Source organism: Vipera ursinii (genome assembly GCF_947247035.1).
Source record: "Vipera ursinii genome assembly, chromosome: 2".
Lineage (NCBI taxonomy): Eukaryota > Metazoa > Chordata > Lepidosauria > Squamata > Viperidae > Vipera > Vipera ursinii.
The window spans coordinates 173,724,246-173,749,930 of record NC_139513.1 but is presented as its reverse complement, the minus strand read 5'-3'; the positions used below and the strand labels follow the sequence as shown (position 1 = coordinate 173,749,930).

Genomic DNA, 25,685 nt, shown 5'->3' with positions numbered 1-25,685 from the left:
TTTCGCCCTCCTCTACAGTAGTTGAGAGTTAGTCGCGACCTACCTTGAAGGGTTGTTGTGTAGGTTGCTAGCGCTTGGATTCCCCCCCCATCGTCTATTGCAGGGGTCTTCAAACTTGGCCCTTTTATGACTTGTGGACTTCAACTCCCAGAATTCCTCAGCCAGCTTCGCTGGCTGAGGAATTCTGGGAGTTGAAGTCCACAAGTCATAAAAGGGCCAAGTTTGAAGACCCCTGGTCTATTGCAACAACTAGAAAGTGCACCTTTTGTAGTCACGGGCCTGTGGGGGGGTAGCATTACTCTGTGCTGATATTTGAATCCTTTGGTGTTTTACGTTGTATTGATCAACGGGCCTTTGGGCGATACGAATTTGCCACCCGCGCCCCTCCTCCGCCTGTGGTAAATTTGCTCTGCCGGCTGCTGCCTCCGGCGGGGTGGGAGAAAGAAGAGGGAAGAGCCCACGAAAGCCGTCCTGCCCCGGCTCGCTCCGAGCCAAGGCAGCGAGGGGGCGGGCAGTCGAAGAAAGGGGCGCACCCCCTGCCGGAGGAAGCGCCGCTGAGCCCGCCGGGCGCCGCGCCTCCTTTCCGCTGCATCCAAGACCCAGCTGGATCGTATCGACGACTGGGCGGGAGGTCGGGCAGGCGGGCGATGGAGGCTACTCGCCAGCCCCTCTGCTCGACCCGGCTGCCGCCGCCTGCTGCTGCCGTCGCTCGGGCTTCCACAGCCGGCTGAGAGGAGACCTCGCCGCCGCCGCCGCCGCTGCTTTCTGGCGCCTGCCGGAGCCGGGAGGTGAGTCGGCGGCTGCGCGGGACGCTCGCCTTCTCCTCGTTCGGCTCTTTCTCGGTGCTTGCCGCCGTCGTGGGGTGGCTCCTTCTTCCCTCTGCATCCTCCGACTGCCTCTTTTGGGGAAATCCAGGCATCCCTCGCTCCTCCTGGCCAGAGAGAATCGCCTCTGTCTCTCCCTCCCCGCTTGCAACTTTTGTCCTCGGCTCCGGCCTCCGGAGTCTAGCTAGCCCAGGGGTCGGCAACCTCGGCTCTTTTAGGACTCGTGGACTTCAACTCCCAGAATTCCTGAGCCAGCTATGCTGGCTCAGGAATTCTGGGAGTTGAAGTCCACGAGTCCTAAAAGAGCCGAGGTTGCCGACCCCTGAGCTAGCCTATCCCAGGTTGCCCTCGCTTTGCTTGCTTCCTGCGAGTCAATCGCTTCTGCTCTTCCCAACGTCCCCTCCATCCTTTCTTCCCATTTTCACACACACACAGAGTGGGGAGGGGGAGGGAGGGAGGGAGAGAGAGGAGAACAACTCTCTGCGATTGTCTCGATGAATGGCTGTTATTAATCCGCGATGTTAACGCCTTTGCTTCTCGAAATGTTGTGTTTGCGTCGCCTGGGCTTGGTCCCCGCTATTGTTGCTGAAGGTTCTCACACGGTGCTGGTGTTGGAGCTGGGCTTCTCTCTCCCAGCTGCAGGGTTTGAGTGCTGTATACCGAATGCACTTAAGTTGCTTTTATTCTTCTGTAAAAACAAAGTCGGTGGGTGGCTCTTGTGAAAAAAAGAAGTTCACTCTTTAAGTCTTGTTGCTTCCAGACAGCCTTATGGACACGGTCCAGTTGCAAGGGCTTTCCAGGCACAAGTAGCAGACAATAAAACGGGGATGCAAATAACTGAGAAAGGCAAATCTTGAGGATGGCTGCAGTGTGGTATCAAGTGGGCCAACACAAGGATGGCTTTTCAAGTGGTCGGATACATTCCTGGAGGTCAGGTCAATCGGGCTGCTAGTCCTCAAGATTCCCTGTAACCTCTGAATGGGGTGGGGGGGGGGGCATATGTTTCCAAAGACTGCTGGCAGGAAAGCAGCAGAACAGACATCCATAGAGTTGTCCACTGTGAGAAACAGAAAGTTGAATTAATAGGCTTTGGCCTGTTCTAGATCCTGTTCTTGAGCACAGGGAGGCAAGATAATTAGGCAGAATCTTGGTGATGTTAGTTAGCTTTTACCACTGGGGTGTGGCCTTTCTGTGTTAGTTTGCCAAAGTGACTTGGCTATGGGCATGCTTTGGCTTGGTCGGGTGCATTTGCCCTTCTCCGGCAGCAAAATATTCTTTTATAAGGCTTGAACAAACAGAATTTTCTTTTCTAAAATCATCTCTCGAGGTGAGGTAGGCTGTGCTTGGGAGGAGGATTGTGAAGAACTTCTCTGAATAGATCTTGGTTTTTAAAAAGAAACTTAAGTTAATTCAAAGCATTTGTTCTCTTAACAGAGTCTCTGGCTAAGAGCTATTTGTGTCTCAGGCATATGGGCCTGTTGGACAGATCTCTCTCAATTAAAATCTATTTTTGAACCTACTGGTGGGATCTTGAGAAGAGAACCTAGACTGAGGATGGGGAGTTGGCAGTTATTCAGTGTAGCTGTGTAAAATGTGAAGGGGAGTTAAAAGAAGCCACTGGGACCTGTGATTGTGGCCTATCTAGATTTAGACCTTTGCATAGGTGGCTGGAAGTGCCCTCCTCTTTTTTTTTGACATTCAGCCTTTTAATTTTCAGCCTATTCGCATATGACTTTTTCAGGGATTTCAGTCAATTGAATGGTTACCTCAAATCACAGATGCAATATTAGGCGCCAGAAAGAAGCCACAACATTTCCCTTGATAGTAATCATTTCTTCAGCGAGACAAACCATTGTGCGGGGAAGAGTTGTCCCTCAGGATATCCAGGGCTATGTCCAGTTTTTGGTTCTAGGCTCATTAAAAATAACCTCACAGGATTAGACCTAGGGCTCACTTGAGTCCGCTAGAGTTAGCCCTGCCAAAGGAAAGTAAACCAGTATGCTTCAGGTGGCACTAGCTAAGTCTGGAAATTTATTTATTATTTATTTATTATTTAAACTTGTATACCGCCCTATTCTCGTAGGACTCAGGGCGGTTTACAGGGAAAAATTAAAAATGCATACATACAAAGTTAAGATCGATTAAAACTAAAATTAAATTAAGTCCCTGAATTTAAACTAAAACCCCATTAATAAATAATTAAAACCCCTCAGTCTGGGCCAGACAGCTCAAAAAGCCAAGTTTTCAAATCCCTGCGAAATGAGCGAAGGTCGGGGGCAGTCCTAAGCTCCGTGGGAAGATGGTTCCAAAGGGCCGGCGCGCCCACAGAGAACGCCCTTCCCCTGGGGATAACCCGCCGGCATTCCTTGACCGGCGGTACCCTAAGAAGGCCCTCCCTGTGGGAGCGCACGGGACGATGGGAAGTTGATGCCGGCAGCAGGTGTTCCCTTAGATAATCTGGACCCAAGCCGTGGGTGAAGGCAGGAAACGGAGGAGCATGAATGACATGGGGAGCGTTCAAACAGACTTGATTCCAGAGTGAGGAGCATTGGCTAGCCAGTTGCCTGTGGAAGACTGGGAATGTGAGAACAAAGCAGAAAAGAGCCACGCCTTACCGTTGAATGATCCAGCAGTCCAGCGTTTGACATTAGCAGAAGAGAAGATGTGACCTTTTCAGTGGCAGCCACGCCACAGAAAATTTCCAATAGGAAATTCATTTGTTTGTTCTCCCCTTTACAGATGAGCTTTCAGAATCTGTTGATCAATTAGAAGCAGGTTCGAGGGGATGAAATTATTAAGGGTTTTTTTATATAAAAAAATATGGGTAATCCTTGACTTGCAATAGTTCATTTAGTGACCATTCAAAGTTACAGCAACACTGAAAAATGTTACTTGTAACTATTTTTCACACACATGACTGTTGTGGCACGTGATGGGCATGTGATCAAATTTCAGACACTTGGCACCTGATTCATATTTATAATATTTATGATCACAGGGTCATGTGATCACCTTTTGTGACTTTCTGACAAAGTCAGTGGGGAAGCCAGATTCACTTAACAACCGTGTTACTATCTTTAAATTGCAGTGATTCACTTAACTGTGGCAAGAAAATCACAAAATGGGGCAAAACTCACTTTACAAATGTCTCATTTAGCAACAGAAATTTTGTGCTTAATTGTGGGCGTAAGTCAAAGACCACCTATAGTATAGTATGCATTTTTCTGTTTTTAGATACCATGCTTTGGTAGTTTTTTATACATAGTATTTTATGCTTTTATTTATGTAAGTAGGTTATAATGTTGTTTAAATCACTTTGAGATGGCTACAAAACTCTTTATACATAATGTTTACCCTATTTTTAAAAAAGCTGCCCACATCTGAAGCCACTTGATGTGCATTTTGGCCATCCTGCTTCCTTTTGTTCTTTTTATGCATATATATATATGTATGTTCAGTACTACCCCAGAACAAAAGACAGATATAGCAGAGACCAAGTCTCTTAACTCTTTCCCTCAGGCCAATTTCTGCTCAAAACAACCCTTTCCTTTCCCCTACCCTACTACCCCACTTGTCACATCACTGCAAAAGAGACTTGAGAAAAAAAGATACTTGCAGCTGGGTGTCATGTGTAACATGAGTTGACGGCCATCACAACATCCTGAAGCAATGAATTCTTTCAGCCAATTGTGTGTTGTTGTATGGAGCAAAATTTCCTTTTGTTTGCCTTGTCACTTCAGCCAGTCAGTTGTACTCTTTGATGTCAGACTTGTGTCATATTACCTAGAATCATTTTCCTTCTTTCCATTTCTATCTCTAGTCCCCAGTACTGAGAAATTTTTCCATAGTCTAAGCTTTACTCATATTCACTTCTTCTAGCTATGTTTCTGTCTCCCTGTCTTTAATGGAATAGAACCATCGGTGGCTGCTAATCTTGATATTGGCATGCCCTTCTTAAATTAACAAAGAAAGAGGCTTCTGCTGTCCTGTCTACTATATTTGTAGGTTTCTGGGATGCATTAGCCTTGGTGGAGCAGTGGGCTAATGCCTCCTTAAGTAACACCAGCTGCCTGCAATTAGTGCAGGTTCGCGTCCCACCAGGCTCAAGGTTGACTCAGCCTTCCATCCTTCCAAGGTAGGTAAAATGAGGGCCCAGACTGTTGGGGACAATAAACTGACTTTGTAATAATGCCGCTTGGGGTGTGTGTGAAAGCCCTAATAAGCAGGCATATACATAGAATGAAGGCTACTGCTAAGCTTGTAAGCCGCCCTGAGTCTTCGGAGAAGGGCAGGATATAAATGGAATTTAAAATAAAAAAATAAATAAATAAATTTAGTTGGGCTTTGTGGCTGGACTTGGGGTTGAAAGAGTGTATGACTGAAGACTGTTCTTAGTAACATGAAAAACTTTTGCTTTGTATAAATCTTTGCCAGTGCACTTTTAAATATTCTGGGAAGAAAACATTTAACTTTCTTTCGGCCCTGGTGGAGTGGTCTGTGAGGAATACTGCTTTTCTTCAATAACAGAAAACTTAGCAAGCATGTGATCATTTTGCAGGAATCTCGGCATTTGGGAGGGAGCCGGTTAACTGCAATTTGTCTTCTTTTGCTTTAGAAAGGCCAGGTGATTCTGCATTCTGGGAAAGGTCTGTTTAACCTGGATGAGTTGTTGGGAAACAGCTCTTCAATGAAAGCCTCTAGAGAGATAATAACAATTCACATCCACCCACAACTAGACCTGGACTGTTTGTTTTAGAAACTCTTGAGCTGCCTATTAAGTGTCCCCTTTCCCATCACAAGCTGGTCTCTGCTTGCTGTCCAGCTGGGGATCCCCTTCTTCATTTGCTTATGTGCCAATTAATTAAGGGTTCTTTGAAAACTACCTATGAATCATTCTCCCCCCCCCCCAAAAAAAAAATTCTGTCTTTCATAGACTCCCACTCTAGGAGATCAGTTCCTTGCTCTTTGAGTAATTCGCTTTCCCAAAGCCTCTTGCCAAATCTCAAGCCGGCAACAAAAACCATCTGTTGTAATCTGTGGCCTGCACAACTGTGGTTCCTTGGACTTCTGGCCTCGAATGTCAGGCAGCTCTGGTTTTGATTAAGCCAGTCATGCAGCAGTTGTTATCCTGCCCTGTACTGCACATGTCCCCAAGATGAATAAAATTAAGAGCTGGATGGCAAGCCTTAGCATCGAAAAATCTGACCAGGAAGATAAAGCTATTCTCCACCCACTCGTGCTATTTAAGAATTGAAGGAATTCTCTTCAGCTAGGATGACTTCATCCATTATAAGCCATCTCTCTGCTCCACCCTGTAACTCCTACAGATAGTCTTAACTTCCATAGGACAGGAAGTGCTTCATGGTAGTTGGCTTCTGAACAAAGATCCCTTCTTGGCTCCTTGTGCATAGGAACAGAGGTCAGTATGGGTGGGTGGACAAGAAGGGCCCATGCTCTCTGTAAAATATCTAGATAGCAGAAAACAGAAGTGGGTTAATGCAGAAACCAATGCTCAGCAGGTCTCTGGCATTTGCCTCTGTTATTCCAGATAGGAAGCAGATGTTGGTCCTTAAATGGAATAAGTAGGCCACAGCTTCAACTTCAAGTAGAAGAATGCTTCCTGATTTGTGATGGGAATAGCAGCTAATAATGGTACATGTGTACTACTTTCTTGCTGATAAAATCTCTCTTAATATTGTCATGCTTCAACATCAAAACCTGTCTTCTTCTTTGTTTATTTTCATGCTGCACCTTACACTGTCCAGCCAGAGAAGATTACCTGCTACCAATGGTGGCAGCCACTTTTAGTGATGGAGTGTGTATATATATGGAAAGCAGTTGGGCAAGATTCCACTTTTGATTTGGAAGTGGAGAGGAACAAGGTTCAGAGGATGTGTCTTGGATACAAATAAAGGAAAATTGTGAGGAAATGTTTTGGGGTTTTTTTAGATAACTAATTGCAGTTTTTAAATGCATGAAGACCGTAGCACTCTTGTCAACACAGATCAGTGAACCCCTTTCCTTATTTTTACAGGCATACCAAGTAGATGAGTTCATTTAGCAGTTTATAATAGCAATGTGTAGTTTCAAATCTGAAGGAGGAAGATGTTTCAGAATATAAATGTAAGCACATGTGGCAATTTTTGGCAACTCCTTGAACCAAACATAGTTCATTTTTGCAGCTGTGAGGGATATTCTGAAAGGCCTTTTCCTCTTTGGTTTGAACTGCTGCACTGCCAAAGTTAGATTCATATTCTCTCTCTCTCTCTCTCTCTCTCTCTCTCACACACACACACACACACACACACACGCACACACACGCACACGCACGGACAAGGTGAGTGAAGATGAGTCATCTTGTACTTTCATATGAATCCTATTCCAGGTCTCTGCATGACTGCCTGAACCAATATTTTGCACCTGGTCCTGGTTTATACAGATCTGACAGTTCCAATGGTTCAAATGGAGCAACAATTGTAAAATTGTTGGATTAGTATATAACTTTTTATATCAGTGGTTTTCTAAGTTACTATTTTCTAGGAAATCTCTTCAGGGGAAATGAGCATGTTAAATGATCTTCCTTAGCTGTGCACTGCAGATTAAGAACAGTTAGAAGCACTGTATTGTTCAATATAGTGGTACAATTTTTCAATATGGCAAGAAGACTCTAGACGTCTTAGTAACACAGTTTGATAAGCGATGATTAGAAGAACAGCAAAGATGGGCACAGTTAAGTAAAGAACTGTCATCTGTAGGGGGAAAAATGAGATATTTTTAGGCGTCAGTAGTGAGTATTTTTAAGTTCAAAAGGTTTAAAAGAATATAGGAAAAAGGCAACAAAAGTAAGAAAAAGAATACTGAAAATAAACTAGATTTTTTTTTTATGTCAAGGAGAACATAGAACGCAAAGTTAGAAATAAGTTATCAAACAACTCGGGAAAGTAGATTTATGGTTAAAGATTAATTCTGTGGTTAAATAGTAAACTTTCCACTATTGGAGAGAGCAGGTAAAAAGGAGCAGATCTTTCTTTCTTTGAGCTTATCAAGAGAATGTTGAATAATGTCAGGAATGCTAGATAGCAGATACCACATTTTGGAGTAGAGGTATCTATCCAAAGCAATATCCAAAAGTGGCATTGTGTTACAAAACTTTAACAACAATGGACAATATGTTCTGTGGAGAAGTGGAAGCTCTCCTTTATTCCTTAGATAAGTTGAAGAGATATCTGGCTCCAGTTGTGGATTCTTTTCAGGAAAAAGGGTAAGAAGTTTGTGGGTGGCATCTGGCCCGTCACATAATTTCCTCCGTGTTCCTGTGTGATTTTCACACAGATTTCCCAGATGGACCTTCAAAACTTGCTCTCACTAAGGAGCAGAGTAATGGAAGAACAGGACTTGAATGGGGGGGGGGAAATGAGGGCCAGTAGGAGGAGGAGAGAGATCATAAGTGTCCTGAAGAGGGGAAGGGGGAACCAAAACAGGAAAAGTGAAACAATTGTTCTGCTGCCTTACAGTGAGTATCAGACTGAGTGGGATGGAGAGGGGGGAGCCACAGAAAGTAAAGGATGAAAGGAATTCTCCTGGAATCTGTTCTCCATAAAGGTGCAGTAGATACAAGTGGAAATGTAGAGGAAAAAGCCGTAAGAAGGAAGAATAGCCACTTTAACTTCTGTTGATCTTTAGAGGGGATGGGCAGCCAAGGAAGAATTCAGGAGAGACGAATGTTGTCCACTGCATCATAAGGGGAACAGAAAGGCGAAGACTACACAAATCCTCATTTATGCATGCATTTATTTTCTTGCAGCTTACTTACTGTAAAAAACAATCATTCTACCAAACACCTTTAGAAATGCAGAATTTGCTTTCCGACCTGTAGTACAGGTCAGACAAAAAAGCACCCTAGATTTGTCTCTGAACTAACCACATGGTGCGATGGAAGAAGAGTGTTGAACACTTTATTGTGCAATTGCCCTGTTTTTTCAGAGAACTTTAATAAGGATCCAGATGATGTCGTGTGCCTTCTTTTATGCCTTCCCACCATTTCTCTCTCTCTCTTTTTTTCCTTATCAGTAAAATCCGTTAAAAAAAATAAGGATGGAACTTCTACTTAAGATCCTTCTGTTTGGAAATACCAGGGCTTTTTTTGTCATAGAACGCTCAGAACAGAATTCCGGCACATTTTTTGGATGGAACCTTGTAGGGTAGGCAAGGCAGGTTGTATGGCATGTGTGAGTTCCGGCACCTTTTTCTTTTACAAAAAAAGCACTGGGAAATACCCATGCAGTGATACAGAGATATTGTAAATGCTGTGTTTTAAGACATGGCTCCAAGTACTGGGCCTGGATTGATTTCACTTATCCCCTTCAACATAACCTACACTGTATGATATCCAAAAATTGGCCCCCACTTATTTCAATCCATAAATATTTGGAAATAAATAATTTATGGAATGGTAAATGGTTTCTGGATCCCTTGGAAAAATTATCTGAATTGACTTTTTTAGTAATGGTGTAAGGGAATGACATAATGTCATTTGTAAAAACTGTGATACCTCCCTTATGTCCTAGATAGAATCTTCACTAGATATCGATATATTGATAAAGACAATTCTGATGTCTCTTTTCTAGTTGAGTATCCACCTTGGTGACGTTTTGAATAGACAACAATCTTGATCTTGTTAGATTTGGTAACAGATTTTGATAACATCCATCAGTCTTTCTGGACCAACTGTGGGGTTCAGGAGTATGAGTTCTCTAGTGGTTTCTCTCCTCCTTAATTAGTCACTGTCAGTTCATTGGAAAAGTGAAGTCAATCCAAGTTTCTCCAATTTAAAGTTCCTCAGAATATCTGCATGAAGCTGCTGATTAAGATCATTCATAGGCCAGGGAAACATTAACAGGCTAATGATATCCAGTTCTACATATCAGCCCTTATCCAGACACTTGTTGCAGTGGATGTCCTGTCCTGATCTCTGGAGATGGTTAGGGTCTGGATGGGAAGTAACAGGTTGAACCCTAGTAAGAGAAATCTTTTGAATTCAAGGCCTTCTGGCAGGATCATGCTCCCCTCCCTTCAGAACTGGTATGAAGGAATATAGAGATAACCTTGATAAAGGAATGCAAGAATAATTAAGGGAACTGACAGGCAACTCAGTCCTGGGAAAGGAGAAGTCATAAGAAAAAATCAAAAGAACCCTGCCTTGATTCTCTTTGGTAAAAGAGAGACAAAGATTCTATTATTATTCTGCATAACAGTAAAGTAGCATTCCTGGAATACTTGTTTACTTATGAACCGATTTACCTGGAAGGACTGACAACTGATTTGCAGTCTGGAAATCTCCTGAACTTCTGCTGGAACAGCAGAGGGAAACGTGGCCATGAGAACCTTTGCCGAATTACATTTACTGTAGAGTATCAGTGTGCCATTTCCTGGATCAGGATGAATTGCTTATGGCTGATCATGCCCTCGTCACTTCACAAGTTGGTCTATTGCTGTTCACAACAGATGGAGTATCATTGAGGCCATCTACAAGCTAAACCTAGCCTGCCATGCATCTACCAGGATAATTAGAAACAGTAAGTAAAGAAAAATAGTTAACTACTAGGACTTATTGGAAAAAGAAAGATGGAGAATATGAGATGAAATCAAAAGAGCAACTGGCTGTAGACAGATCTAGTTATCAATAGTTTTTGTATGCACAGTTAAGAGAAAGATTTAGGGCAAATAATAAAGCATCTGGAACTGAGCAGCAGAAACAGAATTTGAGCTACATACAAATGATGAACATGTAATTGTTAGAATGTATAAGCTTTTATTGAAATTTGAAACAGAAGAACAAATGAAAGATTGTATGATAAAATGGTTTAAGAACTTTGGATGATTATATTGATGGAACAATGGGAAAATAAGAGGTTAAAAGGACTGAAATTTAATTTATGTTATAACCTAAAAGATTTTTTTATAAAATGATGTACTGTTGGTATATGACTCAAGAAGAATTGCCTAGAATGTGTAAAGTTACTTCAAATTTATATTGGAAATGTGGATAACAGAAAAGGTCATTTTTATTATGACTGGTGGATTTGTAAAAAGCCAGAAATTTTGAGGGAGGGGAGGGAGGAAGGAAGGAAGGAAGGAAGGAAGGAAGGAAGGAAGGAAGGAAGGAAGGAAGGAAGGAAGGATTTCTTATTTCAGTAGTGAGATCACATCAATCTCAGAGTTAATTCCAGTTGCTATGTGATGTGTGATATATATTTGGCTTCTCACTAAGCTCCTTCAGTTGCTCTTAGGCCTAGTCTAGGAGGGTTTAAGACAAACTGGACCTCATCTGCAAACAGTACTTTGTTAAGATCTAATTCCAGAAGGCCAAGAAATTTTTTTTTACTTTTTCAGAGGGATTTTTTTTAAGCAATGTTTTTTGGGGGAAGAACTTGGTTAAAACCTTAAAATCTCTTCTTTTTTTAACCATTTGTTTTAGAGAAGTACAAGAAACCAGAAATGCAAGAGATTCAGCATATAAGGAAAATTACTGAGTTTCAGCTGACTGTCGCTGTTGTGACATTACATCTCTCCACCCCATCTAAGCTCTCACAGATATATCAGGCTTGTGTGATTAGGGTGTAGAGACTCAGGCCCCTGTGGTGACTTTCATCTCATGTCAGATTAGTAATGTGAGGTGATAAAAGTGGGAGGAAAGGCCTCATAATTCTTGTGAAGGCTGCTGTATTGTCTGTCATGTCATCACTTGATATTTCAGATTAATGATGACATTGTGCATCCAGGCCCTGGGATACAGCATTCCCCTCTCTAAAGCCAAATAAATATAAAATAAATTTGTGAGGAGAATCAAACTGGGGGAAGGGTTGATATACTAGAGGACTTTGAGGTGGTTTTCTACTTTGCATTCTCTGTTTGCAGAGAAATAGCCCTAGGAGCACAATTTCCTGGAGATGTAGTGAGACTCTTCCATGATAACCTTCCAGTAAACCAGTGGCACTAATGCAGCAATGAAAACGAAAGAGAACTATTTTTAAACTGACAAAAATATAGGTTCCACAATTGTTGTGTGGGCTAATTTTACACAGGATTTGATCTGAAGTGAAAAATACAGATTAGAGCATTTTGTAAGAATGCAAAGTTCTCACATTATTACAATATCCCCTACTAATGAATGCCAGGGACTGAGAGGTGGATTATGTTAATTGCCTTGGTGGTTTCTCCCTCGTCTTATAAACTCATGTCTGAGTTGATGTCTTCATGGTATAGAGGCACTCAAGGACGAAAACCAGGTTCCAGTAAAATTCTCTAAAAAGAAGAATAAAACTTTATCGAAATATATTCAGAAAGCAAATGTTTACTTTTAATCAAGAAAAGAATTAATTCTTGAAAGGATTCTGCTAGCATCTATTATATCACCAGCACCTTCGCTTTCAGATTCCAGAAACCAATATTGTTTAATTGTTCTGAGTTTGTTATACTAGTTGATAGGTAAAGAGGGAGAGAAGAAGGGAAGGGTTTAACAAGAAAAATAGCGCACACGAAGCCACCTGGAATAGAATGTTTGGCCTTTTTCCCCCCAACTATATTTGCTGGGATGTAGATCAAATGATGTTGTTGTTAGTTGCGAAGTCATGTCCGACCCATCGCGACCCCATGGACAACGTTCCTCCAGGCCTTTCTGTCCTCTGCCATCTTCTGGAGTCCATTTAAGCTCACGCCTACTGCTTCAGTGACTCCATCCAGCCACCACATTCTCTGTCATCCCCTTCTTCTCTTGCCCTCAACCTTTCCCAGCATTAGGCTCTTCTCCAGTGAGTCCTTCCTTCTCATTAGGTGGCCAAAGTATTTGAGTTTCAACTTCAGGATCTGGCCTTCTAAAGAGCAGTCAGGGTTGATCTCCTCTAGGACTGACCAGTTTGAACGCCTTGCAATCCAAGGGACTCGCAGGAGTCTTCTCCAGCACCATAGTTCAAAGGCCTCAGTTCTTTGGCGCTCAGCATTTCTTTTTCCAACTTTCACAGCCATACATTGCAACTGGGAAGACCATAGCCTTGACTATACACACTTTTGTTGGCCGGGTGATGTCTCTCTTTTTTAGTGTGCTGTCTAGATTTACCATGGCTTTCCTCCCCAGGAGCAAGCGTCTTTTAATTTCTTGGCTGCAGTCCCCATCTGTGGTGATTTTGGAGCCCAGGAAAATAAAATCTGTCACTACCTCCATTTCTTCCCCATCTATTTGCCAGGAATTTGAGAAGGCCGGATGCCATGATCTTGGTTTTCTTAATGTTAAGTTTGTAGATCTAATGGAAATGGCAAAATCAGGGTTGCGGTAGTACAATCTCCTTTTACAAATAGCATGTTTGTCTTTAAGTAGAAAGACGTTTTCCATTGCAATCTCTCTTGAAGCTTGAAGAATGGCCCAGCCCATAAAGAATTCATCTCCATCTCCCTTCTTCCAACATATACCCATCTCAGTTGCATGTAAAAATCCTCTAAGAGTCCATATAAAGGGCTTGAAGAAGATGGTACAGAACAGCCTTTATATTGACAGCAGACCCACTGCTTTATGGTTCAATAACTGCTGGATCAAGCAGATGATTTGCAATTTTCATCTAACAAAAACGTAAGCTATCAGCTTCCAAATGTGTGAAATCTAAACATTAAGGCATAGGGTTTATATTTGGCTGCAGTCAAATCCCTTAAATAAATAATCTTTCGTTACCAAAAACTTAATGCACTTGGAATTTAGTTTTCCGACGTTGAGATTTAGCTGGATCCAAAATATGGAATGGAGTGAAACATATTCCCCTTGAATCTTCCAAAAATGGATTTATCCTTGTAGCGTTGACTTGCTGTTTGCAGAGAGCTTCGCTCATTACAGATTTTGAAAAAGCATCTTGTTGAGGAAACTTTTTTCTTATCTCTGTTGTCTGTGGGGTAAGCAGGCTGTTCAGCATGATCCAGTATTGCAGGAATTCTTGAGGTGCTTTATGTTTGCTTAAGAAGTTGGGAATTTCATAATCAAAACCAAATCCATTCAACAATATGTTACATCTTTTCTCTCTCTCTCTCTCGCATGCTTTCCATATCTTTCTCTGGTATTGTTAAGATACATGGTTTCAGCTTAGGTTCATCTTTCCATTGGGCCAACTGTCATACGATGGGATAATACACTATCTTTGGAACAGAAGAAAAGTTTTTGCATTCTTTACCATCAACAAACCTACCAAAGGTCATCTCTAGGCTCTATGGCTTGTTACAGTGGGAAATAGCGTATATCCTGCATTCCAGGAGAACACATGCATTGGATTGGGAAAAACACTTGTAATATCTGCCTGTGTCTTCCTTCCTTCTAATCTACCTCATTTCCATTGAAAGTCATCTTTTCTGAGCCTGCGGAAGTACTAATACCTATGGAAGACACAGGCCAGTATTTGAGCCATCCCACTCTAGTACATATAAACCAATTCACAATCCTGGTGAATTAATTTTGTAAGGTACAGTTGAGAAAGATGCGCTGCGTTTTGCCTCAATGGATCCTCTGTTGTATTACAACATTTTTCAAGGAGCCCTTGACTGCAAAAGCAAGGAAAATTACTGAAGATTATGGGATGAGAGTCTTACTAGTGAACGCTTCTCTTCATTCAAGAGAAAGTGTAGAGCTATTGCAGTAGTAGGGAAGGACAAGACTAACTACCCCAGTCCATGTCACATAGATCAGCCTGATAATCCACGGTGCTGTAGCTCACTAAATATTTCTAGGATGATTATTCTGCAGGTTTAACATGTACATTTTTGGATTTCACTGTTGCAAACTTTAGCATCTCAATGTGGCTCCCATCTCCTCCATGTTAGATGGCAAATTGCAGAAAGATACCCTTACTGGGGATCCTCCTTCTCATGTTGCTATCAGGAGTTAAGAATTCCTTCCCAAACCCTGTTTTGATGGCATCATGAGCTTGGATCTGCATGCCTCTTTGATTTTTAATGTCTTCAGAGGTAACTTTTCCTAGTTAAACCAAAAAATATATAGCATTATAATGGGAATTGTTTGATGTATGTACTCCCTACAAAATGTCATGTTTGAATGCTCTTATGTTCAGTTGATGATAATATCCCCATAGTATATATATATCTTGTGTGGCATTTTCTCTTACAATGGCCACCAGGAGACAGTAGGTGGTCAGTTTCATTCTTAATAGAAATCATCAGAAGGAGAGGCCAATTTTATTCTATGTGGTTTAAATCCTCTACCAGGAACTGAACTTGTGGACCTTGATATTTGAGATTATTATATAAAATACATTAACTTTAGGAGCTATCTAGATTCTGGTGAAGGACAATCACTTGGAATCATGTTTTACAGAATGGAAACTGAGTATGAGAAATGTTACTGGCTTAAAAGCTTCTCTATATTTTTATGACTGAGCTTTGTTGGGGAAAATGTGACTTCAAGACCAACAGAAACCCTCATCGTAATGTCCACCAGTTCTTTAGACTATCTCACTAGGATTCACTTCTGCTTCTGCTATGGACTTGTGAATAAAAAGTCAAGAAAAGAAAGAAAGTGTATTTGTGTATCTCTGTGTTTTAAGGTGAAAAAAGATTCCAATCCTGCTGAGTGAGATTTCTACTGGTGGTATGATAAGAGGCTTCAGCTCTTGGCTTGTCCCATGATGTGAGAACTGAAGCTGGATTAGACTAATTTAATCTATTTGTTCAAAGCTTTTCTTGTTTAAGATGATGCACCTCTCAGTTTGTGTTGCGTTATAGTGCATGAAGGCTGGCATTTATTTTCAGCCAAACTATCTGCATACAAGCATGCACAGAGGGTTACTGCATTCCTTCGCAACACCAGTCTACCGCTTCTGCTCTTGTTGTAATTATCCCTTGTGCTTAAATATGCAAAGTCATATGAAGTTCCCTGTTGGTCTTGCCCTCTGGTGTGCAGGGTTGTATACGCAATTAACGGCTGGCTGCTTGTACCGTTGGAGCAAGGATAGCCCTTCTCTGCTGTGGCACTCAGGCTTCACTCATCTCTTAGTTGGCTCTGTGCTTGCTTGTTTGCTAGATTGGTATATTCAAATTATTTCTCTTGCTCTCAAACTGTGATCCACTTCCACTTTGGCTTGGTGCACTGCTCAGGTATTTTTTGAAGCCACTTGCCTACTTTTTCTCTCTTAGATTCCCTTTCAGCTTTGTTGAGTCTAACGTTCTTCTAAACTTCTTAACTTCGCTGGCTTTTTCTGACAGAATGTGGCAAGATTGCTTTCTCTGGCTTGAAATGCTCTTTTCCTGGTTTTTTTAGTCGTTGATTCTCCACTCCAAAACAAGTCTTCCTTCTTGCTGCTGTTGACTCAACAGCCTGAAGCCATAAGCTGGGACGTGCCTGAATATGATTTTTGGGCTGGCTATGCTGGTACATCTTGGCATTCTGGGCTAGTGCGGTTATTTTACCAGGTCATGTTGTTTATGAGTAAGCCACTTTCCGGGTAGGACAAAACCAAGGATGGGAGACCTGTCCGAAGATCCTCTTATCAAAGTAAGACTGGAAACATTTGAAGATTTGAAGGGGAGAGGGGGGGTATCTTCGCTCCTGGGACTGCTGCAGTCTTGTGAGCCAAAGATGTAAAACTCCTGCTTTGAAATGGATCAGAAAGCACTCTTCCTGCTCACTGAAGCCTGTGGAAGAAGTGTGGGGTGCATTGCTTGATTTGTTTATTGCATGCATAGGAATGGGTGACTTGCATATGATTGACCCCCTCACCCCAGATAGTTCAGAGGAATCTTTGCAACATAGCTTTAATCAGAGAAGAGAGGCTGCTTCTTCCGCTATTATACAGCCAACCCCATGTTGGTCTCCCATGTCCTTGGGTTTGGCATTCTTCCTACTTGCGATCCACCAGGTTGCCAGGGGCTGAACAGAGGTGCCTTCTGCTGCTGATGAATGTCCTATTCTGTGTGTGTCTTTAAATAAAATTAGGCAGTCTCCATAATTTCAAACAATGAAGCATACACATGTTAGGATATTTGGCAACTCTGAAGCTGCCTAATTTTATTTTATTTTAATCATTGTTCGAAGGGGCAGTGTAGGCCTAGTGCATCCCCTTTCTCAGTTCTGGAATCCAAATTAAAATATTCCAGACAGGTCAATGTGTAGACTTACTTTCACACATATGATGAAGAGGAACACACTACTTCTCTAATTTAAGTCCAATGTTTTGTGTCCTGCACTGTGGAATGAGACAAGCCTTGTCCTTCTTCTGTGTGGCAGCCATGAGATATGTGAGGAGTGCTAATTTATTTAATGTTTGTGAACACTTCTTAAAGTATGATACTCAGGATTAGCAACAGTCACTGAAATGATGTCTGGCCAAAACCGAATAGAGTAGAATAATTCTTCCTCATGATTTGGAAATGATACTTCTTGTAAGGCAGCCTAAAGTAGCATTGACTGTCATTGTAGCCAAATCACGCTAATTAGTTACTCATCTTTTTCGCAAACAACATTAACAAGTCTTTTGGTCACTTAATTTCCTAACTCAGGAATTTTACACTTCCTCCTGTTAAATTACACTCAATTACTTTCATCCCATTTAACCAGATTACCAGATTATTATTAATATTATGTGTGGGTAATCTACAGTTGTTTCAAAGGTGCTTTTTCGAAGGCAACTGACCTGTGGATGAGAACTGATGAAGCTTCTTGGATGAGAAGCACAACATCTTTTTCCTCAAGGAAAAAAAAACATAGCCCGGTTGTCTTTGACAAAGCACCTTTGAGGCAACCGTGACCTGGATGACTGAGAATCTCCATAATATACAGTTAGACTCACAGTCTAAAACTTATTTGTGAAAATTTATTATGGTTTGCTGCAGAGTCAGCCAGATGTTTAGATGGATTTGGCATTTTTATCCACCTACCAAATTCTTCTAAAGAACCTAAGATAGTAAGATGTTGTTTTTTTGATGGTATTAAACATATTGTAAGCTGTTCCAAGTACACTGTGTGCATAGTTATTAGGCAAGTGAGTATTTTGACTGTATCATTATTTTCACGCATATTTTCCACCTCCAAACTGTATAAACTTCAGTGCTTAGTGGATATAAGCATATTAGGTAATGTGTATTTGTGTAATGAAGGGTGTGTGTGGCCTAAGAAGATCAACACCCTATATCAAGGTGTGCATAATTATTAGGCAGCTTCTTTTCTTCAGGCAAAATAGGCCAAAAAAGAGATTTAACTAACTCTGAAAAGTCAAAAATTGTAAAAAGTCTTCCAGAGGGATGCAGTACTATTGAAATTGCTAAGATATTGGGGCATGATCACAGAACCATCAAATGTTTTGTTGTTGTTGTTGTTGTTAATAATAATAATAATAATAATAATAATAATAATAATAATAGTAGAAGGGACCTTGGAGGTCATCATTCTAGTCCAACCTGCTCAGGCAGGAAACCCTCTACCTTTCCAGACAAATGGCTGTCTACTCAATTCTTAAAAACTTCCAGTGTTGGAGCATTCACAGCTTCTGGAGGCAGGTTGTTCCACTGATTAGTTGTTCTAACTGTCAGGAAGTTTCTCCTTAGTTCTAGGTTGCTTCTCTCCTTGATTAGTTTCCATCAGTTGCTTCTTGTCCTGCCTTTGGGCGCTTTGGAGAGTAGCTTGACTCCCTCTTCTTTGTGGCAGCCCCTGAGATATTGGAACACTGCTATCATGTCATCCCTCGCCCTTCTCTTCATTAAACTAGACATACCCAATTCCAGCAACCGTTCCTTATATGTTTTAGCCTCCAGTCCCCTGGAGCAAGAAACGTGTTGAGAAAAAAAAGATGCACATTAACTGCCAAAGATTTGAGAAGAATCAAACATGAAGCTACCAGGAACACATTATCCTCCAGTGCTGTCACATTCCAGAACTGCAACCTACCTGGAATGCCCAGAAGTACAAGGTGTTCAGTGCTCAAAGATATGGCCAAGGTAAAGAAGGCTGAAACCTGACCACCACTGAACAAGACACATAAGTTGAAACGGCAAGACTGGGCCAAGAAATATCTGAAGACAGATTTTTCAAAGACTTTATGGACTGATGAGATGAGAGTGACTCTTGACGGACCAGATGGATAGGCCTATGGCTGGATCAGTAATGGACAAAGAGCTCCACTTTGGCTCAGATGCCAGTAAGGTGGAGGTGGGATACTGGTATGGGCTGGTATTATTAAAGATGAGCTAGTTGCACCTTTTGGGGTTGAAGATTGACTCAAAATCAACTCCCAAACTTACTGCCAGTTTCCAGAAGACACTTTCAAGCAGTGGTACAGGAAAAGAAGAGCATGATTTTTATGCAGGACAATGCTCCATCGCATGTATCACAGTACTCCATTGCATGGCTAACCAGTAAAGGCCTTAAAGATGAAAGAATAATGACATGCTCCCCTTCCTCACCTGAGCTAAACCCTATTGAGAACTTGTGGGCCCTTCTTAAACAGGAGGTTTATGGTGAAAGAAAACAGTACACCTCTCTGGGAGGCTGTGGTTGCTGTTGCACAAAATGTTGATTGTCAACAGATCAACAAACTGACAGACTCCATGAATGGAAGTCTTATGACTGTTATTGAAAAGAAGTGACTGTTATTGGTCACTGATTTTTTTGTTGTTGAAATGTCAGAAATGTTTATTTCTACATTTTGACTTATTTGTTTATTATTCTCACTTTTTTCCAGATGCAAATAAATGAGTGAGATGAGCAAATTTTCATTTTTCATTTAGTTGCATACTAATTCTGCACACTAATAGTTGCCCAATAATTATGCATATATAGATATTTTCCTGAGAAAACCAAAACCTCACTTTTACTCTATTAAATATTCAGGTTTGAGGTTTATTAATATTTTGGATTGACCGAGAGCACTGTAATTGTTTAATAAGAAAATTAATCCTCCAAAATACAACCTGCCTAATAATTGTGCCCACAGTGTAAAGCTGCCTTTTGCAATTGATTGAAAGTGATTTTGTCAATGCTGATAGTGTTCAAGTGGTATTCTAGATGATTTGTGATTGCACCCAAGGTGCCTATTACTATTATTATTTTGCCTATGTTGTATCATCTGCAAATTTGACAAGCATTTCCTCCACCTCTTCATCTAAAACATCAGGAAAACTATTGAACAGTACAAGGGTGATTGTTGTGCCACTCCGTTCAATTCCTGTCTTCAATTTTATACAGCTGTTAATCTGCAGATTTGGAATTATTTTAATGTTTTTAAGTTGATTTTTTAAAAAGAGATAAGTAAGCTAGCATTCTGCAAAGGACTAGCCTCAAGCATAATTTGTACTTCTGCAATGTTTTTGGGACCAATCTAGAGCCCATTTCATTTTTTGTTTCTAAAAAATGAAATGTAATCCAGGTTTTTGTCTGCCTTCTGGTGCAACACTCACCCTAGAACCATTTTATGGGTGCCCATATAATTCTCATAGAGTTCCATATATGATCAAGAAGCTCAAAAGTGGGTTCCCTTTGTGAGAATGTGAGAGAAATGATAAGGCTACAAGTGCAGCTGGTGTAACAGGAGAAATGTTTAAATATGGATATGGTTTGCTAACTGAATGGCATGACTTGTGCAACATGTGTAAAGACTAAAGCTGTGTCTGATGCTTGGAAGAATCAATTATTGTTCCCATGTACAAAGAGAAAAGTGGAAAAAGTGTGTGTGGGGGAACCACAAGAGAGATTTAGTATGTTAGTTGTATTTAGTATGTTAATTGATTTAATTGTTAATAGGAGCCCTAGTGATGCAGTGGTTAGAAAGCAGTATTGCAAGCTAATTCTGCTGACTGCCAGCAGTTTGATCCTGACTGGCTCAAGGTTGACTCAGCCTTCCATCCTTCTGAGGTTGGTAAAATGAGGACCCAGATTGTTGGGGGCAACATGCTGACTGCTGAGAGAGGGCTATAAAGCACTATGAAACAGAATATAAGACTGAGGGCTGATGATATTGCTATTAATTGTACCTGAGAAGCTATTTGGCAGTTTCCTGCCAAATTTCCTGGGCCATGCAGGATGGAAATCTGTGCAGGTAATAGTTACTCTATTTTATTTTTATTTTTTTTATTTTAATTCCATTTATATCCCGCCCTTCTCCGAAGACTCAGGGCGGCTTACAAACTTAGCAGTAGTCTTCATTCTATGTATATGCCTGCTTATTAGGGCTTTCACACAACCCCCAAGCGGCATTATTACATTATTAAGTCAGCTTAATTGCCCCCAACAATCTGGGTCCTCATTTTACCTACCTCGGAAGGATGGAAGGCTGAGTCAACCTTGAGCCTGGTGGGATGCGAACCTGCACTAATTGCAGGCAGCTGGTGTTACTTAAGGAGGCATTAGCACACTGCTCCACCAAGGCTCTATTAAGTTACTGCCGAGTATAAGGAAGAAAGTTTATTGCATAGTTGTTGATTTAGAAAACCATGTGATCAGATGAATAGGATTGAATGATGGAATATTTTGTATGACTTTGGAGTGGAGGATAAGTTGCTGACCGAGAGAGTATACAAGGAAACTCATACAGAAATAATAAACGAAACGATTGTGCAGTGGTGCATACAGAGCAGCCAATGCAAATATGTATAATATAAAAATGTATTTTTTGTAAATGTGTAAGGAATGCTTGTGTTTAACACCACAAGGTGTGTGGGTTGGGTATGTGGAGGTGTTAATAGCCAGTAAGCATATGATAATGTGTTCTTCCCTCGGAAAACTGAATGATATGCTAGAGCAATGATGCAATTAGAGTTATGGATCTGAACATTAATGTATCAGAAAACTAAAGCATATGTGTTGGACAGACAAAATGTAGTGAACAAGCATAATTTATATATACATGGCAAAAACCTGAGCATCTATATTAAATTGTATACGATGTTTACTAAAAATGGAAAAATGAATTTTTAAGATGTCCGAATGCTGGTAAACGGGGAGAAGGCAGCATATGATCTGGTATGGGGAATGAAGGAAACAATATCTCTGTGTATAAAAGTGTGCTTCTTCTAGTTCAGTTACACAGAAGAGAAAGTTTGACAAGAGGCATAAAAGTTGAATAACCTATTTGGGAACCATTCACGATAAAGCAAGAAATTGGGTCAAGAATGAATGTGGATTGAAACGAATGAACAGATTTTTTTTAATTCTGTTTTTTTTTTATAAAAAAAAAGTATGTTGAAGTGATTTGATCATCTGGAGAGAAAAAATATGGGGACTGAATTGCAAAATAAATGAAGGAAGGAAGAAGAATGGTTCGGTTGAGAAGAGGGGAAGGCTGAGTGGTTGGATAGAGTTAATAGGACTGCTTATCTTGAAAGGGAATAGCTAGAACGTCATATATGTATAAGTCTGCTTTTATTATAATGTCAACTTTAAAAAGATAGCTAGCCAACTTCCACAAATAAGGCTGCCTTAATTGCTTAGATAACTGCTCTGGACATTAATTTGGGTAGGTATGGATTCCAGTTGATTTTACTGGGGAAGTCCTTTCCCCAGGGGTGGAATAGACTGAATCAAATGTCATGCAAACCTGGACTGAGTATAAGTTAAATATTCATATAACTTTCTTATTTATATAGTTATGGATTTCTATTAGCTATTATTGGTACATCTGTATTTTCAATTCATCACTGATTTAGAAGAATCCAGCAGAGAGGAATAAAAAAGAATAGTTGCAATTTTAAAAAAAGGAAAACAATGACTTTACTTACTATACTATAGGTAATCTTATCATGAACTTTAATCTTCCATTATACTAATAGGACAACTCTTTGGGATTCTATAGAAGTGTAACTTTACATTTCCTCCAGCCTCTTGAGAACAGTTTCACCCAACGAGTGGGTGGGACGTGCTTCCAAAGAAGAAATTCAAGCTAACCAAACTAGTTTTAGGTGATCTGATATGCTATCTTCCAAGCCATTTCTACATCCTTAGCATTTAGAAAGTTGAGTGAGAGGAAAATCAGTCTGGCATGTAATCAGGTGAATTTTGCTCTGGGCCATGTCCCTTGACACATAATGGTCTACTAATCTTCCGTATTTATATCAATGGGCCATTGCATTTCCTGGGACTAAAGGCATATAAATTTAATAAATAATTGAACATTATCAGATATATTTTGCCCAAGTTCTCCACTGCCCCTTGCCTTCACACCAAAGGTTTTCAGATGCTGGTAAGATTAGTGTTACAATCCATTATGGATACTCAGGCATTTGTTGTACAGAGGATGAAAAAAAATATTCCAGCAGTTTTTGTAATGGAAAAAGTGATGGTGTAAGTATTCAGACATGTTGCCAATAATTTTCAATGCAATCCTTCTAGTAATTTGTCACTGCACTGAAAGTTTTACGTGGGTCCTTTTTATTCTGTAACACTGACATCTGTAGGAACCATTAGTGATTCTTCAACATTCTGTTTTTAGCCACTGCTCTTTTAATAGTTCAGTTCTGCTTAGCATCTAACAAAAAACATTTTCTTTGCCAGCATCTGTAACATTCATTTATTAGATTTTTATTCCACCTTTTTAAAATCAATTCATGTTGACATACATAACTAAATGTTCTAGCTCCCCACAACAACAACAACCTTGTGAAGTGGGTTGCACTGATAAAGAGTGACTATCCCAAAATCACCTAGCTGCCTTTCAAGCCTAAGAGAAAACTGGAACTCAAGATCTTTTCTTGGTTTCTAGCCTAGCCTCTTGGCCACTTCACCAAATTGGCTCTAGAATCCTTTGGAGCAAACTTTTGGAGAAAAAAGAACTTTATTGATATGGTTGATATAGATAAGTACAGAGCGATGGTATAAAACACAGCTATGTCAGGTGTATGGATTGAAGGACCTGGGATTTACCATTTCTTCTCAGTTTTGGGAGATGGGGTGGTGGTGGTGAAGTTTTTCAGTAATTGTAAGCAGAGGCATCACCAACAGGATCCACAGAAAGGGCTTCGGTGTGTAAAAGTGCATCCTTTTGTGTGTGTTCATGGGCCATATTGGTTCTTCCAATTCAATGGATTTTGCAGTAAATGTACCGTCCAACTCTCGATACCAAAACGGGGAAAAAATTAAACCACGGCAGCTGAAATTAGCAGACCTAGTCCTGGGACTCTTGAATGAGCAAAAGGTTTGGAATCAAAGGAATTCAAGGCCATTCTGATCTTGGCCATGATTTGTTTTGCTTGTTTTTAAGGATTTTACACTGCTTTGCTACATAGGGCTGTAAGCAGTATACAGTGCAAGAGTAAGAGTAATGAAATGCCATAATTTGAAATGAAATACCTAATTCAATGAAACAGTGAATTCTCACAGTGCTGTCTAATGTCTATGTATATTTATCCATGTTGTTTGGCTGTAGTAGTATTATCCTTCTTATCTTCCTTACTAGCCCCTCTTATTGGTATTATTATTATTATTATTCTTATTCTTATTATTATTGTTATTGTTATTACTCTGTTGCTTTACATGTAGTCAGAGAGCTTCTGCACCAGAGACAAATTCCTTATGTGTCTAGTCACATTTGGCCAAATAAAGTACTTTAATTCCAAATTTTAGTTTGGATAAAAGGAAGGTACAAAAGCCTTTTGTGAACTGTTTCAGTAATTCAGTCTCCGAAGGCCTTCTGGGAAAAGCCAGGTCCAGCCCCTTTTTAGGAGCCACTGGCTTCCAGAGCAGGCTGGCTTACAGGAGTAGAGCTGCCAGCAAGCATTGGCTAATCTCTTTAACTTTTACCATACAAATGATATCACTACATGCATAATTATTCGCATTCATCTGAAAACTAAGAATTTGAATTGCCTTTTTTATTGTGTTTAATTGTAGATGGTTTGCTGTTTAATTGTAGATGGTTTTATTGGAATGTGCAGTTTTGTAAAGTTTTTCTTGGCTTGGGCTCTTGAATTTTCCTCTGTAAAGCACAGTTGTAAATATAAACAATTGAAAGGGAAAAAAATACAAGAAAACATAATGAAAGGTAATGAAACTAAAGCCTAATAAAGGTATAAATGCTACTTTAACCTCAAAACACCTTAGGACAGGGGTCTCCAACCTCCGGGCCACTACCGGGCTGCGGCCTGTTTCAAACCGGGCCAGGTGAGCAGAGGGTGCTTGCATGCACAGATGAAACTCCACTTGGGTGAGCCCCGGGCCCTTGCACCTATGCACAAAGCTCCACTCGCATGGGGGGAGGGCACTTACGCACGAGGTTCCATTTGCACCAATGGAGTTTCATGCATGAGCACAAGCACCCTTCGCTCATGCCTCACACGCAAAACTCCCTTTGCGAGAGTAGAGCCTGCGCGCCTGCCACTCATACACACCCCACACCAGGCTGGGCCGCCAAGGTGGAAAATTTGGGTACCGCTGCCTTTAAGGTTGGTCTGCTGAAGAGCCACGGATGAGATGAAGGCAAGTTAATAGTGACACGGTGGAAGAAAAATTAATGCCCATCGTTAGGTTCAACAGAGAAGGGCCCAGGTCTCTTAAGTCTGGGTCATTGTTTTATTCTGGACAGTTCAGCTGTTCTGAATTTATTGTTGCTAATTACAGATGACACTTTCAGTTTTATTTCTGTACATAAATCACATCATGCATTTTATATCATCTTTCAACCCCTTATTTCTGTAGCAGTTTTAACTGCTAAGTTTTTGTTTCCAAGAGGGCTGTCTTTACTCTCAATTACAACTGTCTTAATTTATTTTAGTTATTTATTTATATACCAAATTTAGAAACTGCCCATCTCCCTCACAGAGTGATTCTGTTAATGCCTTTGCAAGAAGTTTTACACTGTTGAATTGCTCATGTCATCCCTATCAATTGCATTG

At 40.7% G+C, this 25,685-nt stretch overlaps 1 protein-coding gene across 2 annotated transcripts in view; it reads left to right on the top strand.

Annotated features, from left to right (window-relative positions):
* The first annotated feature begins 594 nt into the window (after nucleotides 1–594).
* S1PR2 (sphingosine-1-phosphate receptor 2) overlaps nucleotides 595–25,685 on the top strand; it is a 59,658-nt gene continuing 34,567 nt past the window's right edge. For both annotated transcript variants that reach the window (XM_083353712.1, XM_083353711.1), the window contains exon 1: nucleotides 595–788. The gene's annotated coding sequence lies outside the window, so the exon portion shown is untranslated. The remainder of the gene's footprint in view (nucleotides 789–25,685) is intronic.